Below are 18,043 nucleotides of genomic sequence, written 5' to 3'. Positions count from 1 at the left end.
GGGTAGGAAGAAACAACATTTAATGAGATAATCACTGACAATTTTACAGAACTGATAAAAGATAAAAGACAACACTCTACATGGTTCAATATTTTTTTTCCTTATTTTCATTAGTTTATTGTATTCCCACCTCCAACCTGCCACCTATTCTGCACGCAATGATGACTAGAGGAGGGGATACACAAACAAAACATGAGAAGGAAAATTAGAAAATTACCTGCCCTGAGACAAGAATTCAACTCTTGTGATGTAGTGCATAATAACCGTGTGACATTTTTAAATTAATTAGTCAGAAAATGTCTTTCTGAGGAGAATGCGAACATTTAAGCTGGGATGTAAATGATCAGAGGAGACCAGGGATGAGAAGTTGAGGGCAATAATGTTTTAAGCATAAAAAACAGCTAGCACAGAGATTTTAGGGTTGGCAAGAGCTTGCTGAAGTCTCACTGTATCTGCAGCCTAAGAAAGAAGCAGCTGAGTGGGATGAGGTGAGGTCAGCTATTCCGAGATATTGTAAACCAAAGCAAGGAGTGTGGTCGTACACATGTTTCTATTTCTGTATGCATTTATTTGACTTCTGATTTTGTTTATTTTGCGGTAACAGCTTTATTGAGATATAATTGACTGATGTCTTTACTGAGATACAGTCTGCCCATTTAAAATGTGTAGCTCAGTGGTTTTTATTTTATGTTTTGTTCTTTTTTTCCCGGCTTTACCGAAGTAGGATTGATGAATAAAAACTTATTTTTAAAGCTGCAAGGTGATGATTCGATATACTAGCACACTGTGAAATGGCTTTCTTTAAATGCAATGGAAAATGCCTGTAGAGAAAACTGAACAAAATCAGTAGGAAAACGCATGACTCCTACAAATGCTTATCAATCTGGTCTTTGATTCAGAACTATGAACGGGAAGCTATAGTTCATCAGACATATGAGAAAAACCAGCAGTCAAATACAAAAACCCAATATTTTTCTTATTTGATATGCATAAGTGCAGGCATAGGGAGCTACATGATCTAATTCAGATTTTACAAAATTACTCTGGCTGCTTTTTGGGAAAGGTTTTAGAAGCATAAGAGTGGAAGTAAGGAAACCGGATAAAAAGCTCTCAGGAGGATCTAGCAATAGATGGTGGTGGTCTGGTTTATGACAGTAGCAGTGAAAGCAGGGAAGCAGGGGAGATGAAGGTTATGAATGCAGATTTGCCATAATTTGCTAACTGATCAGGTATTGATGGTGATCGAAGGAGAGGAATCTGGGATAATTCTTGGATTTTAGCGCAAGCAGGTAGGGGTTTGTGGTATACCAAGAACATGCGGTAGGAAAAGAGACTGGGAAGGAGTGGATGTAAATAGAAAGGAAGCTAGGGAGGTGGCACAAAAGAAAGCAAGAGAAACAAGTTTCTCCAGGAAAAAGGAAGAGCCAGCTGTAGCGTTTGTACAGGAACTCAGGGCCTCAAAGGTGTCTCAGGTAATCCTCAGCATTTGCTCTGGTCTAGAGGGGATGCTGAGTGGAGATCCACTGACATGCGGAAATGAAATTTTTCAGAAATACTTCTAAATACTAGCCAATGATTTTGATTAAAGTTCATTACGGTCTCAGAACCAAGGAGCCTGCTTTTCATGTACAAAGCATCCAGTAGGCTTCTCTCGTTTTTCCCTCGGTTTCCTCCTTTCTCACTTTGCTGCAATTCCAGCGCTGGGGCAGGGGCTCTGGCGGAGCAGTGGCCTGGTGGTGGTGTCTGCTCAAGATGGCCAGTCATCTTTTCTTCATGGGACATTTGTATTCATAACAACTTGTTCCTATTCTTTTCAAATAGCCCCATAGATATCAAAGAAATCTTCTGGAAATTCTCTTATTATCTAGATAAACTTTAGATAATCATCTCAAGATGATTTGTTTGGTTTACGATTTTGGTCCTTTTGTTTATGCTACTAGTTTTCCCTCTTTGTCTGATAAACTTAAGTGTCCATTATAGTGATGAATTGAGGACCAGGTTGATGGATATTTGTAGGAGTAGTAGGAGTCTTTAGAGCTCTTGTGGGTCATTTTCCTCTACAGGTATCTCCCTTCAGTGCAACAGCCAGCTGGTTATTATGGTGAGCGGACTGCTCATGCCAACAGCTTTGCTTCCAAGTAGGGTAAGTGAGCAGATAGTTTGGAGATTCCTTTATTTGCTAAAATAAGGAGGGGGTTTACTCTGTATGGAGAATATTTTGGTTTCTTTCCTTCATCTAGAGCTACCTGCTTTTGCTGGTCTGTTTGTTCACACCCCCCATGGACGTGACAAGGCGGTGCAGAGTAAACTGAAGTGCAGTTCTGGTGTCTCAGGGGCTGACACTCCCAGCGGGACACCTCTAAGTCCTTTATGCTTTAATCGGGAGACTTCATCCTCTCCATCCATTGGGAAACAGGGGAGCACAACTTGTGTTGTTCTGGATGCATTTGAGGAAATTAAAAAATGTAACTGTTATCTCTGCTTTACATCCTGTTCCTTCTATCTCTTGACTCCAACCTGGGAGCTTTTCTGAGACAACCTAGGGAAAAACTGCTCTGACTCTGGTTCTCCCTGCTCTGTTTTGGGCTAAGATTTCCTCCACTCTGTTACTGCCTATAAAATGATTCTATGTGCTTTCTAGAGCTTCCAGTAGAAGTCTGGTCTTCCCATGTCATCCCTTTTTATCTTTTTTCAGCACTGCTGTTTTTGAGGTGTATGTTTCTGTCATTTCCTAAAAATATTAGAAAGGAAGGGCAAAAGCTGAGTATTTAATCAGTCACGTTGATCTCAGAGCATCCTATTTTGAACCAGGCTTTGCTGAGAACTGCTTATTTTATTCTGCATATTAGCGTCATCTGGGAAATTTTAAAAAATACCAGTATTAGGCCCAAACTCAGATAAATTAAGTGCAGACTTCTAGGATTAGGAACTAGGCATCTTTTTTTTTTCCTCTTCCAGGCAATTTTAATATACAGTCAAGTTTGATGGGTTCAGGTATGCCGCTTCTTCTAATAAATGACAAAATCCTTGGGGAGAGAAAATTAACATTACTTATTTATGCAGCCAGTACTTTATATATAGGCAAATAAAGGTTTATTAAATTGAATTAATAGTGCTCTGAAAAGTTCAGAGTGCAGAAATTAAGAGTAATCATTCATTTTTATTTTCTTTTCCCGGACTTCTGGGGATTAAAAACAAACTTCCTGAAAATATTTTCTCAATTTTATGTATAAGTAAGTAAACTAAATTAAATAAAAACCTTTGATCCATGTGATGTTATGAAAACTGTCATGCGTTTTTATGGCTTATTAATTGCACAAGTTTCATCGCTACACACACAGCCAACATTCACACCCATGTGACTTCTCTTTCTGTTCTTTTTTTTTTTTTCTCTTTCTGTTCTTATAGTTGAAATAATATAATATTTTCGTTTGATGTGAAATTTTCAATCATCAAGGTAGCAATTTCCATGGACGTTTTATGCCCAGGATTATGTGTGATGAGTTTCCAGGGATTACCTTCTCTCTCATTTTGCTTCATATGCTGATAACTCGGTTTAGTTCATCTGGGGTAGTGTGACACAGTCTAATGAATAAACTGACTACCCAGTGCAGACTCTAAGCTTGGGAACTATGAATCACCAGGCTATAAATATGCTGGGAGCTCCCAGAGAGGTCCTGATAAATTACAGGACAACGCTTTTCCTGTAAGATGCTGCTGGATCTCGAGAGTGAGTCAATACCTGGGTTCAGGGCTTCATTTTTTAATCTGAGGAAAGAAATCTATGACATGCAATGTTGGATAAAGTTAATACTAAACACAAGTCTATTCATGCATTTTTATACTGTCATTTTGTGTGCACTCTGAGGCTCTTTTTGATCATTCACATCAGAGAATTTCCCTCTAATTATGCATATTTGATCCAAAGTCTTATTAAACTGACCTGCACTAACAGCTTGCCTTTGATGGATAAGCCCTAAAATAGGACAACGCCCTTGGGGATTGCTGCTGGGAGAGAGATAGGCTGTCTTTACAATTAAAATAGAATTTCTTTCAATTTCGCTGTGATAACAACTGGTTATCATAGAGGGAATATCATATTTTCACAGTGGTGTTCTGCAGCGAAAGCGTGAATCAGAAAACTGTGTTTTGACCACTGGAGTTCCCTTTTTAAATGTTTTAAATTGTAGTAAAATGCACATAATATAAAATTTACCATCTTAACGTTTTTTTTCACGTAGAGTTCAGCACTGTTAATACATCCATGTTGTTGTACAGCCAATCTCCAGAACATTTTCATCTTGTAAAACTGAAATTTTATATCCATTAAACAGTTCCCCATTTTCCACTCACCCCAGCCCCTGGCAACCACCATTTTACTTTTCGTTTCTATGAATTTGACTTATATGAGATACTCTAGGTATCTCATATAAATGAAATTATACAGAATTTGTCTTTTTGTGACTGGTTTATTTCTTTTAATGTAATGTCCACAAGGTTCATTCATGTTTCAGCATGTGTCAGAATTTCCTTTCTCCTTAAGGCTGAATATATTTTATTGTATGCATATACCACATTTTGTTTGTCCAGTCATCCATCAGTGGACACTTGGGTTGCTTCCATCTTTTGGCTATTGTGAATAATGCTGCTATGAACATGGATTGGAGCTCCCTTTTATAAACATCTAACTTTTCTAAATCACTTCTCTTCTTTCCTACATTTAACCAAATCTAAAAATTCTCTTATCTGGGCTAATTATAGGAATTCTTGGGTCTTATCCGAAGTGTGCCAAATCGGAAGGTCTTAGGAGGGGTTCTGGGGTATTGCTTTTTTAAAAATTGCTGCATCAGATTATTTTGATAATTAGGGGATTTGGGAACGTAAAGCTACCTTGTATCCTCATAATTAAGATTGTTTAAAGTTACATTTTAATCACTCACTCTCTACTCCTCTAATAAACTATCACCTGGGGCTTTTCCTGAGAGAGAAACCTGTAAATGAAGAATCGTCTACCCAGAGTATTTTATAAGAGCACAAAATCTCTCCATTTATTTCTCTGCATTTATTCTTAAATGGAGGGAATTTGTTAATACTTATTTCCAGATAACAAACACTGTGATAAAGTCTCACCAGCAGGACCAGCTAATTAGTTGTAACTTGAATTTTTTACTAATTTTTATCTTAACAATGTTCAAGGCTAGTTTAGCAAATAGTTCTCAAAGGTCTTTTCTTCCCCCTGTGCTGTATTCCTTATCGATATTGGTAATGAAGAAGCAAATGAAGAAAACATCAGGAAAATATGAAATACCAGATTACTGAATCACTATATTTACACTTTAGAAATATTTTTACATTTCTTAACTCGTATTTTCATGAATAATCCTACATGGCTAATTCATATGAAAAGCCGTCTGTTTTATATTAACGAGTATGTCTACATTGTTAATTAAAAACCCTTATATTGTACATTTCTTTTTATAGAAGACTCTTCTTTTGTGATGACCATGAACTTAATTTAGAATGACTTTATGTACTCACAATCTTCAAATTAAATTTTGATTAAATCTACTATTATGCTTTATTCCGATAGTGGTATCACAACCATGTTCAACACTGTCCAATTAATATTTTCCATTATTTTTTCCTTTAAAAATATTTGATTTGTCTACATATTTTGAATATCCCAGTGTTTCCAAGTATCCTAGATATCTGGGGCTCTATGAACCATAGTTCCAGATAACTTAATTAAATGTTTGCACATTGTCATATTGGTAATTTAGTTTTAAACTGTAAGTAGTAATCTATGTTTATATGGGAACTTTGATATACATCATGGAATTTTCAGTATTTTAAAGGCTTTTGAAGAAAAATCAACCTGTTGAACACTAAGGCTAATACTGAGTGTCTTTGATATTCCATGTTCTGTGTTAAAACCCTAGACATAAAAAATAATATGTTAAAATATATATTTGGACATACATTCAAAATATATATCCAAAAAGAATGTTAAATTATTAAAAATTTTAATGATATTCATGTGCACAGCATGTTATGACATTCCTGTGTATTTCTCTATCTGGGAGAAAATAAAATGTGGTTAGGGAATGAACAGGCTAAGGAACTTAAAAGATTTTATCGTCTTTGGAAGAAATAATTGAACATATATTATTCTTTGAGAAATAGGGTGAATGAGCGCTTACTGTGAGAATCAGGAAAGGGTGTAAGTTAATTATTGATCTTTCAGGATGAAAAAGAGGAGCAACATCACATTTATCCTAGAACAGAAAAATAGGGGAAGGACATGTCCCAACAGAATTTCAGAATTCCTTTAACAATGTTACTTTTCTTCATCATCCTACCCAAACTGAATAGCAGAACCCTTTACTTTTTTCAATTGTGAATCATTTCTATTATAAAAATTCAAACATACATAAAAGCAATGTGTATAATGTAATGAATTCTTCTGAATTCATAACCCAGCTTCAATAATTATTAACATATGCTGATAACTTAGTTGGGTTCTATTGTTCATTCAAATATTGCATTATACACTATGCATTATTTATAGATATTATACAAATATTATTTTTTTAAAAAAACTGCATCTGAGACCTTGATGGCCAGACCCTGAGACCGGAATCCTACTTCTCGACTCTCAAGCCCCTATTTCTTATGTGGGAAAATGTAACTAAATAGGACAAAACCCAAAATGGGTGAAAAGTAGAAGCAGTAAAATGTGGAATAAAATTTTAACTGAGCAATGCTAACAATGAACTATGGAAATATATTGCTATAAGCAAAAGAAAGGAATATGAAAACAGTTAAGAAGGGTGCAGAAGGGATGTGGGGACTAGAGAAGGCAATAACTGAGTGTTAGGCAAAGTGCTAAATCTTTGAACAGTTGATTTATGGAAGGTTAAAATAAAAATACAAGCAATTTCCATGGTGAGATAGAGACAAATATTGTTGGTAGAACGCATAGTATGATACTTGCTCACCAATTAAAGAGCACTGCAGACTTTAACTGAATTATGAAACAGCAGAGACATTTCCAAAAATATTAAAAACAGGATAAAAATGCCTACAATGTACTATTTCACAATACTTCTCTGAAGTTCCTACCTTTCCGGCAATGGCAATATATGAGTTATAAGGACTTGAAAGGAACAGACAACATAATCATTATTTTCTGGGAGCAAAATTTTGCTACCCCAAAGCAAAAATAGTCATTGCTTTACCATTAGAACAAAATATAACTTTACAATGCATCTAAGTATTTGATTAAAAAATTCCAGTGGACTTCTCGATCAGAAATTTTTAGAAAATGCAATTAAGAACAGTATCATTCACAGTAGCAATACTTAAGTCTAACAGTATTCTCACAATATAAAATTCGATAATAGATGAGAGAAGAGAACTAGTCTGGCTCTTTTCCTCTCTCAGGAATTTCGCGATAGGCGTTCCTCTCTCATAGCGAGTGAACAGGAAGATGGCAATGATACAATATAATGCCTTCTCTGGTAGATTGTGAGCAACTTGCAGTCGAGTTGTCACGAAGTAGGTATGCAAATATTTATTGGTGAATAAACTAATGAGAAAATAGAGGTACCCAAATAGGCAGACATTCTGACAGATCAAGTTTCTTTTCTTTTCTTTTTTTTTTTTTGCAGTCATTTCCTCTGTCAAAATATTTGGGAGAATTAAGTAATGAAGCTGGTCTGTTTGATTCCATAATACGTGCATTCAGCCTCATCAGCTTTATCTCTTTTCCAGACTGTTTCTATCAAAGTGGATAAAACTTTAGGCTTAAGTGATTAGACCTCAGATGTTATTTTAGTGCCTTGAAAACTATAAATTGTTTTATAAGTATGAATTACTGTTCTTGTTCATGATAGATATAGTATCAGGATGAATATATATTTGCTAATCTCAGACAGTTTTTGACCTACAAACACAGCACTTTCACGTGGATCAAGCTTACGGAATTCTGATAAGGACATTGTGATGAAGATTGCCCCTCTAACCCCATGTTCCCAGTTTCCTTGACAAGCAAGTAAATGTGGAAGTTGATTATCAGAGAGACAGCACTGAGGCAGACTTGTTAATATAAGGTTATCAATTCTTGCAGAAAGAAACAGATAAACTACAATTACCTAAAATATTAATAGTGTTTATCAAAGGTATTTGATAAATCACCAGTCTAGGCGGATATCATATTAAAAAAGAGAGGAAAGAAAGAAGAAATGAAGGAAAAAACAAACAACAGAGGAAAAATAAATAAAAATGGAGAGAAAGAAGGAAAACAAAGAGAGAAGGAGAAGAGAGAAGGACGGGAATTTGGGGCCAATCAGCTTTGCAAAACTCTATGCACTGTAGCTTTCTGTCTTACTCAGACACTGCCATGTGGGTATATTAAAGATCTGCAATAAATTTCAAAAAAGAAACTTGTTTAATCTAGCATTTCCCAAATTGTTTAACTTAACATTTGACCCAAGAATCCTTTTAACATGTAATGATTATTAATATTCTGACAAAAACTGTTATGTTAAAAAAGAGGAAATTTTCTGATATGCCAATACAACATTCTATAAAAGGTATTACATATTGATTTATGTTTGTTGTAATAAATGCTTACAATTTCAGATCATGATTTCCATCATAGAAAGTCCCTCTTTGAGAACCCAAATCTCTTTTAGTTGCTTTGTAATGGAGGAAGCCATCTATAAAGTTGCAGTACGTATTTGTCTTTATGGCAGTCCAGCCTCTGGTCCCCAGTGGCTCTTGGTGAGAGTCAGGCATAAAAACTAGACACTTGCTTTCCTGGCTTTCTTTGCAGCCATAGTATAAATGCATGGCTTAAGGATCAGCCAGCCAGATGCAGTACACTCTCAAGAAGGTAGAACCAGAAAAGAAGATTCTAGCAGAGAGGGAAATTGAGTTGTGGGGCCAGTGATGGCAGCAGTGCTCGTGACAGTATCCTTTGTCCCGTGCTAGTGGCATTGGTTGTATAAGTGGAGGCATTTGCTGCAGAATTCTCTCCTTGAGGTGAGTTCTGCAGCATAATTTTGAACATTTTTACTGTCTGAGTATCCCCAGATATGACCTACCCTTCCGGGTAATTTATGAACTACCTAATACCCTTTGAAGAAATTTTTCTCCTGCTTAAATCAGCTGTAATTGGTTTTCCTTGCTTGCAACTAAGAACCCTGACTGATATTGTGGGTTTAATCTTACTAATGAAAAAGAAATGAAATGTTAACGGTGTGAAGGAGCTATAACTCTTCTATTCCCTGAGACAGTTGGTTGTTGAGAGAAAATATTATGGAATTCTACAGCGGAGATAAATAATTTTCAGAAGCATGAAGAAGGCAAGTTGCCAAGGAAGGTAAGCATGAGGGGTAAGTGTGCTAGAATTTAGTAATGAGGGTGGACATTTTCTCCAGAAGAGAAGAACAGCAACCAGTCTGTTTATAATTTATGGCATAATTTAATCTTGCCTTTTCTTCATTTGGTTACCGTCATTTCTGCCTTCTGATTTACTCGAATTTAATTGCTTTCTAAAAGATTTGCCATTGTGGCAGATTGTTCTGAGGTCAAAAATTTAAGGGTTATCTTCAGAGTACAACAGAAGACAGCCTAGTGCAGAAAACATGTGACAGATCATAAAGTTGGAATGTCTGAAAGCAAAGCGAAGCGATCTTTGACAGGATCGTATACTGTATCTTTCAGAGATCATGACAGTACTTCATATTTGGAAACACTCCGCAGTTTTCAAAGCTTTGTCAATATAACATCATATCTGAGCCCCAATCCATCAAACATGAAGCTGTTAATTTTATTTTACTCATTTTGATGGAAGTCTATGTCAGACTAAATGCAAATTTCTTACACAGGAAAATATGACACATAACATGTAAGCTTTTATTATAACTTTGCATTATAATTGGGAATGTGGATGAGGACATCACTTCGGAAACATTTATTTCAGTTCATCTTATGGAGCCCCTTTGTGTGCCTAGCATTATTCTAGGTGGAAGGATACGAAATTAAGTAAGACATGGTCCTTGGCTTCAGGAAGCAAGAGGCTGACAGGAGGCAGTAGGTTATTAAACTTCAATAAAGTCAGTTTGATGAAGAGACTTAATATCCAGTGCAGGGGATACACTCTCCCAACTCTTCCAGGGTTATTGGGAGGACCCAGTTTGAAACTGCAAGGTTCAGTGCAGAGGGCAGTTAGGATGATAATCACATCGCTGCTTCTGCTGATGCAGAAAATAGTCACACAGATGAAAGTGCATGGGGTTGTGGAGTGAAGGAAAAAGAGCAGGGGTCTTGGGAAGAGAAAAACGTGAGTTCAGACCAACACAAGGGAACTTCTGATACTTACGAGCCATATGAATGTGAGCAAGCATCCCGATTTTCCTGAATTTCTGTTCCTAGTTGGCAAACCTTGAATAATACCTGTCTGAAAGGTCAAGAGTTAGGGAAAATATTGGCTAGTCAATTAGTATAGAAATTCGATTCATTTATAAAGAACTCACTCAAGTTTATAGAGTCCTGCGAGACAGTCTATCTCAGTGCCGACGTGTAATCAGTGCTCAGGGCACAGTTATTAAATGGAAAATAAATGAACTTACTTGAGTCTATCTTTGAGGTAGGTACTATTATTTATTGCTCATGCTAGAGTTGCATTTACTGTAGATATTAGAGAATAAATTTACATATAAACTAATTTAAAGCTAATAAAACTAATGACATTCTGTACAGATAAGCTTAATCTCTAAATTACTCACATAAGTTACATATCGTGGGTTCTTTTCCACTTGTCCATTCAAGTATAAGTCAAACAATAAAAACTTTAAATGGAAAAAAGAAAAAAACCCAGCTTTTGGTCTGTGGTATGGACCATTGTTGTTGAATTTTAAAAAATCTAAATTGAATTAGTGAATATTTTTATGGGAAAATCTTTTTTAATTTCAGAGCTTCATTCTCTGATATTTATATATGAATTTGAAGTAGATGAGCAGCTCCCTTGATGGAATGGACATCTCCATTTTGTCCATCACTTGATTACAAATCCACGAATATAAAACAAATTTTAGAAAAATACTCAAATGTCCTTTGTGAATAGAAAGTTCAAATATAAATGGTTTTGATTTTCTGAATTATGTTCAAGAGAATAAGAAAATGTATAGAGTGGTATTAAAATAAAAAAGTTTATACTGTAGGGCACAGGGAACCATATTTGATATCTTGTCGTAGCTTACGGTGAAAAAGGATATGAAAACGAGTATACATATATTCATGTATGACTGAAGCATTGTGCTGTACACCAGAAATTGACACAACATTGTAAACTGACTATATTTCAATTTAAAAAGTGGAAAAAAAAAACCACTCTACACATCTATTTAAGATGTAGCCAGTCTCCAACTTAACCATCATATTTCCAGTTTTGCTATAACATGAGTCACTTTTAACGGCCAAAGGAGAGACATGGGTAGGAAAGACAATTTGCAGGCCTAATGGGTTATCCAGATACTTAAAAGATAGTGTGGTGCATGGAGTGAGCTAAATTAGTACGATCGGGTACCATGCCTCCTGCATGACATACCAAGTCAGAGTAGGGACCAACGTGACAGCCAGATTTCTGAAGTGAGTCTGGCAGGAAGTGTGAAACGGGCCCCCAAGGAGCAAGGCTGTAGGAGCCTATGAAACAGAGCTGAGTACATTTGCACAGATAGCCTTCAGTGCTGGTCGTAAATCTCTAAGGAGCCACAGATCTGCCCTTTATGCTTGTGATTCTTCTTAACATAGACCCTGTTCACCACTCAGATATTTTCTTGTCTATTTCTTTAGTTATTTGTTATATACTTTTTATCATTTTCAATGCTGCATAAGCCATATATAGTCAGAAATCTTGTCTCATTCACCATGATCTTTCCAGAACACAGAAAAATATTTGGCATGTAGCCAATGTTGGTTGAACCAGAGAATAAATGAATGAATGAATGAGCAGCACTAAAAATTTGCAAGGATAAGGAAAAAACGGGGGCGGGGGGTCTAGGGTTTCCAGGATTTTTCTGATGAGGAAATTTTTTTCATTACAATTGCAATTACTACCAATATTCCTTAAATTTCTTTTCCAGGTTTTTTTTTTTTTTTCTTTTCCTTCAAGGGGAAGGGGCAGGTCTTATTCCTGGTGTCAGTGACTGATTCCCTATTAATCCATTAATGATGTCAATGATTACTCATTATTTTACTGAAGGAATTTTTAGTATCTCGGTGTTCACACACCTCTGCAATGCTGTGGATTCTTGAGATACAGCCTAGCAGATGAAATAAGCTAGCATCATAATTTTATTTATCTTTGTTTTATGCCTCACACAGACAACATTCAATGAATGTTGAAAGAATAAATAAAATGGGCTACATTATTCAACTACACATGTCTATCATCTATAATACCAGTTCCCCAGGAAATGCATTGACGGTGGTTTTGTATTGTAGAAACACACCTCTTTGACCTTGACATGTGGCAGCACCATCCTGGCTACCGCAGAGTTGCTCTCAGGTTAGCGAGAGGTGAGGAATGTGGGCTCCATGTCAGTGGAAGAAAAGTGGTTTAGGGTCTTGTTATTCAAGGTGTGGTCTGTATCACCTGCTACTGGAAGTGCAGAATCTAGGCTCTTCTCAGGACTTCTCAGTTAGAATCTGCGTTTTCATCAAGATCCTCAGATGATTTGTGTGCATGTTACTATTTGAAAAGCAGTGGTTTATGGGAGGGAGGTAGGGAGGTCAACGGTTATGGTATTCTCAGGCATCAGTAATGTCTTCAATATCTACATCTGTATAAGACCTTCTAGCTAGCTATATATTGGTAGACAATAAAATTTCTCTTCCTTTACTCTGAGGAGTATAACCTCCTCTGAAATCCTATTTGTATATTCATCAGTTTCCAGAAAACACGCTCAATGCCATGTTTTGAACTAATCAGTTCAGCGTTTAGATGATGAAATTTGCAGGCTCAATAAAGCATGATAAACAGCTGCTGCCTTTCACTTCTGACTCCAGTAAGGGGGGGTTAGAAAGACTCACCGGAAACTCATCACTTCTCTGCTTCTTGCCAAAAATGTCCTTGGCACAACTTCCACGTCCAAAGAAGCAGTGGGTTTTACATCTAGAAACATCTGCTTTCATCTGTGCTTGAAACAAATGGGAACACAAACATCTTCATTGATCTTCCTCCTCTCGACACTTCTACCGCACTTAGAGTCTGGATCACAGAATTACCGTCACATGGTAGGATGCTTTGTACTGTGGAATGTTTCCCAATTAAATTGTACCAATGTCAAAACAGTAAAATAGATAATATGTGCCTTAGAAATTCAAAGAATTGGTTGGCTAGTCAAATAAACACTGTAGAGAAGGTGGGTCTCAGACCTGGCACTGAGGGAGGAAGCGGGATGGGATAGTGGATGAAAAAGAGCTTGGCATTTCAAAGAGCAATGACAATGACAAACGTATGAATAGAGTAATGAACAAAGCAAGTTGGATTAATGAGGAAATGTGTTCATGAAGCATGAAGACAAGACTTACAATTAGAAATGCTGATCCAGACGAATTGGGGTTGGAATTCCAAGTTGAATTTGGCTGTTACCTATAGTAAATAGAAATGTTTTAAGTAACAAAATGAAAAAAAAAGTGTTTTAGGAAGAAAGGTTAATCAAGCAAAGGTATGCAGCTTGCAAATCTAGGACTAAACAAATGGGTCTAAATAAATGATTGCTGAATAGCAAACAAATGAAGGTGTAGTGATTCATGTAATTTTCAGGAAAGGAAATTAGTTTCTGAAGTGAATTAACTTTTCTGTAATTTATGTGTTTCACAGTCTTCAAAAGGGCCATAAACTGTTGATAGAAAGTCATCAACAGAGACCACAGATGCAAATGCAGAATATATACACTTGTCTGAACATGGCTCTAGGTGGGACCCTACAGAATTTTTCCCTTTAGATAACTTCTGGGTTTCAAGTGCTTTCAAAGATGCTTCTTAGTTGTTTGGGAGTTCGGATTTCAAGGTCGTTTGAGAAATTCCCTTTGTCATTAAGTGTTCTGAATATTCTACCCTGGTGGCCGCTAACTGTTACGGAAATTGGCAAGACACCTGCCCTTAGGGTGCAACTATCTGTTTACAACCCAGCGCATCTGTAACTGCGAGGGTGAATCAAAGGTCAGTTTTCCAAGATGAGTTTCTGGAAGTATCTTCTGTCTTGCATTCCCGACCCCAGAAAGCAAGCCCTGGCTTCAAGCCTGCCTGAGGTATTTTCTAACAGTCACTATGATAATTTCTCTGTAGATATTGGCAGAACTGCTACGGAATCATCATGTCAAAATTCTCATATTCATTTGTAGAACAGCCATGGTGATGCCAATACTATCCCAGAGCAGCATAAATGTTCTTATGGGATCCCTACTTGACAGTGTGTGTTTCCCACTGAAAAGAACAGGAAGGTGACTGTGTACTGCTGGCTACAAAACAGTGATAGGTCTCTCTGATAGAATTCTAGAATGAATAAAGAGGCTCTTTTCCTTTGGGAAATCTACTGTCCTTGTCAGAGGGAAAAGCAGGCTCAATCCATGAAATCCACATTTTGTTTCATTTCCCCAGCTTGACACTATGGTAAACTAACAGGAAAAGTGGTGGTGGAGCAGAATGCAAGAAAATTGCTTTGATATTTTATTTCATCATGTCCAGACAGAACGATCTAGAAAGCAGGCTACCGGTCAAGAGGAGCTAGAAATTGAAACGTGTTGGGTCCAGGGACTAAAAAGTCTAATGTCACAATTCAATTTACATTTCTTAAATTACCTGAATCGTTAAATATTGGACCATTATAAAAGCAATAGTTGTAATCAGTCATCAACTCAATCACTCAAGCACCTTCAATAAGTTTAAAACAGTCCAGTTAACTTACTTTAATTTGTTTTATATACTCAGTGATATTAAATGCTCTTTTAGTTTAGGAATTAAACCCAATCATGATATGATTTGTCCACTAAAAGCACACAATACATGTATGTTAATTTATAAGATGAGCAAGTGCTGAAACCATCCTTCCAAGGGTAATAGGAAGACTGAGGTTTCTCTCATTGCTAAATTGTGGCCCGTCTCAGCCCACGCTGAAAGGAGCTGAATCTTAAAATAAAAATTCAACAAAGACAGACTGGAAAAGGACTTTAGAGGCTCCCTAGAATAACTTCCTATTTAATGCACGGATCTCCTCATGTTCTAAATCTGTGCATGCTGACTTGTAATGTGGTTCTCACAAACCTGACCTCACACTTAGCTAAAATGTGAAGTGATGCATGTAGTGGCATCTGAGAAGATCCTAAAAGTTGCCCCTTCAGGATGCAAATGTATTGAGCTGATTGAGAGCTTTGAATTGCAGGACACAGAGCCATTAGCTAAGTGACAGAAAAAAAGAAGAGAATGAACCTGTTACCACCCACTGATCCCTAGAATTAGTAACTCCTCTTCTGTACATTGGGGAATTTGGCTAAAAGACAATCAAATATTAACTTGGCTGCACATTAGAATCATATGGAAGACTTTAAACATATGCCAGTGTTTAATCACCATTCCCAGGCATTTGAATTTAACTGGTCTGAGATGTTCCTGGAGCTCTTCGGATGGTTCTGATGTGTCATTGGAGTTGAGAACTGTTGGATGAAGGATCCTCATGGTGGTCTCCAGTTCTAACATTCCAAGAATCTGGAAGACAGTAGGTCTCCAGCCCTATTCCCAACATTGAGTCGCTAGCTTTAATCATTTTTTGTTACTCTAGTGAGGCATTCCACATGCCATCCAATGCAAAAGTGCACTCTCTGGAGCTCTAACTATGGGGAATTCATGACATTTCCAGTGAGCTGAAATGGCTTCCAGAAAGAAGATATCACTTCCTTTGTTGATTTCAAATTTCACCAAGAATTGAGTTCCTGAGTATTTCTTTCAATTCTAGTAAGTGCTGCAATAGTTATAGAGATTATACAGATAAGACTTGATTATTTATCAAAAGTTAGATGGAATTAGCTCCCATTTGTTAAGAATCGATTATTTCTCAAAAGTTGGATGAAATTAGCTCCTGTCTACAATACTCCTCCTTCAAGACGATTGAGAAATGTTTGTTGGTGGAAAATTCTGTTAAGACATCTCTTTTATAGCACCTATAAATCCGTGCAAAAACACTACAAGTGATAAAATAATTTCAGTGGGTTATTGTCGCATGAAGATACTAGTCAGAACTTATAAAACCATTGTTGACCTTGAGAGATGGTATAAATGTGTTTTGCTGTAAATTGCTGAGGAAATATAAAAGTGCATTATTATTTTGGATTCTGTTTATTGGAAACATTTTAGGGACTGGAAATTTAATTAGCTGGCTGACTGGATTTAAAAGCAACTGGCAAGAGCCATCCTTCAGACATTGCAATTTTAAAAAAGTTCCAGTTGGATCTAAGGGTTTAGCCTGAGGATTTGTCCCTGGTTGAATTTGTAGGTTTACTGTAGTTAATCATTCCTGGAAGTCTAGAGATGAATCGAGAATTGATGCTCATTCATTGGTTTTGAGGAGCTGTGGGACTCTAGCATAGAGGAGCTTCAGTCTGGAGTAGGATAAATACCTCGCACAGATGAACATTTCCTGCAGTTTCACTACCGTGTTGTCCTATGAGAGGTTGCATTCTTAACAGAGGCTGAAATGGTTCTCTCCTATGCTTGAGCAATAGCACATGTGTTGTCAGGAGGAAAGCTGGAGCAAGCAGCACTGGAAGATGAGAGGAAAGGACTCTGGTCATGGGAGCAGCATTCAGGAGTCAGTCTGGGCTCTGTACCCAGCACAGTGACTGGCACCCCATTGTTACTTCTTGTTATTGTCATTGAGTGTTTCCTCTGAATTGGGTATTGAGCTGCGGACTCCCCTTACATTATCTCATTTATCCTTCATCATGACTATGTGAGATCTTTAGCACCCTCTGGGGCCCACATACCATAATTTTGTCCAGGGACCCTCTTCTTTAGAGGGCCAGCTCTGGATTTCCCCTAGCAGTGTTTTCCTTCTAGGCAAGGGGCCAAGTCCACCAGGAGTGATACCCCTTACTACACCAAGTTCTGGGTCATTGGGATGGTGGTACTCCCTGTTCAAATGGCCATGAGCACACTTCCCAGAAGAGTATAAGGCCTCTTTCCCAAAGGCAGATCACAACCTATAAAAACAGAATCTGAAGGGAGGCAACCCTGGGCTGGTTTGGGGCGCCATGTTGTGAGGGAACCGGACACCTTCTATCTTGTTGCCTTGTCATCCTCAACATACTGCTTCTGCATGCATGGTTCAAAACATCTACTCAAGCTCCAACCATCATGTTCTCCTTTCAGCCAGAAAGAAGAGAAAAAAATGAAAAACCCATCTTCTCTCTTCAAGGGCACTTACACGCTTTCCTTACATCTCATTAGCAGTAATTGTGACAGAGTGTGTGTGTGTACCTGAGAGAGACTGAGGGAGGGAGATGAGGTCTTATTAAAGGCATGGTAATTTTGTATTATGTGGGGCATCTATTGAAATTACTGACGAATTAATTTTGACATTTTCATTTTGCACTGGTCTATTTGTCATGTTTTACTCTTCCCTCGGAGTGATTTGTTTTTTAATTTCGAATTTTTCTTGTGTGGCTTGTTTTTTCTAAAGCGCTTGCATTTTTCTCTGTGCTGCATTTGAGAATTTATATTCTTTTGGTAGTTACCATCAACATTTACATGAATATTTAATAAGGTCAACCTTTTTGCATACCACTGGAGTAATATAAGGATGTAGGGTGGCTGTAACTCTAGTATGCCCTTGTTTCTCTGAGGCTGAAACAAACTGACAGGCAGAAAACTAGAGTTAGAATTCCTGAAAAAAGGAAAAGGACTTAGAGAATGGGAGGGAATGACATTCAGGAGCCTGGAGACTTGAAACATTTCAGGTAGTTGTGGTCTGCTATTTTAA

The sequence above is a fragment of the Vicugna pacos genome, chromosome 20, assembly GCF_048564905.1.
Source record: "Vicugna pacos chromosome 20, VicPac4, whole genome shotgun sequence".
Taxonomy (NCBI): Eukaryota; Metazoa; Chordata; class Mammalia; order Artiodactyla; family Camelidae; genus Vicugna; species Vicugna pacos.
This window is presented reverse-complemented; position numbering follows the sequence as displayed.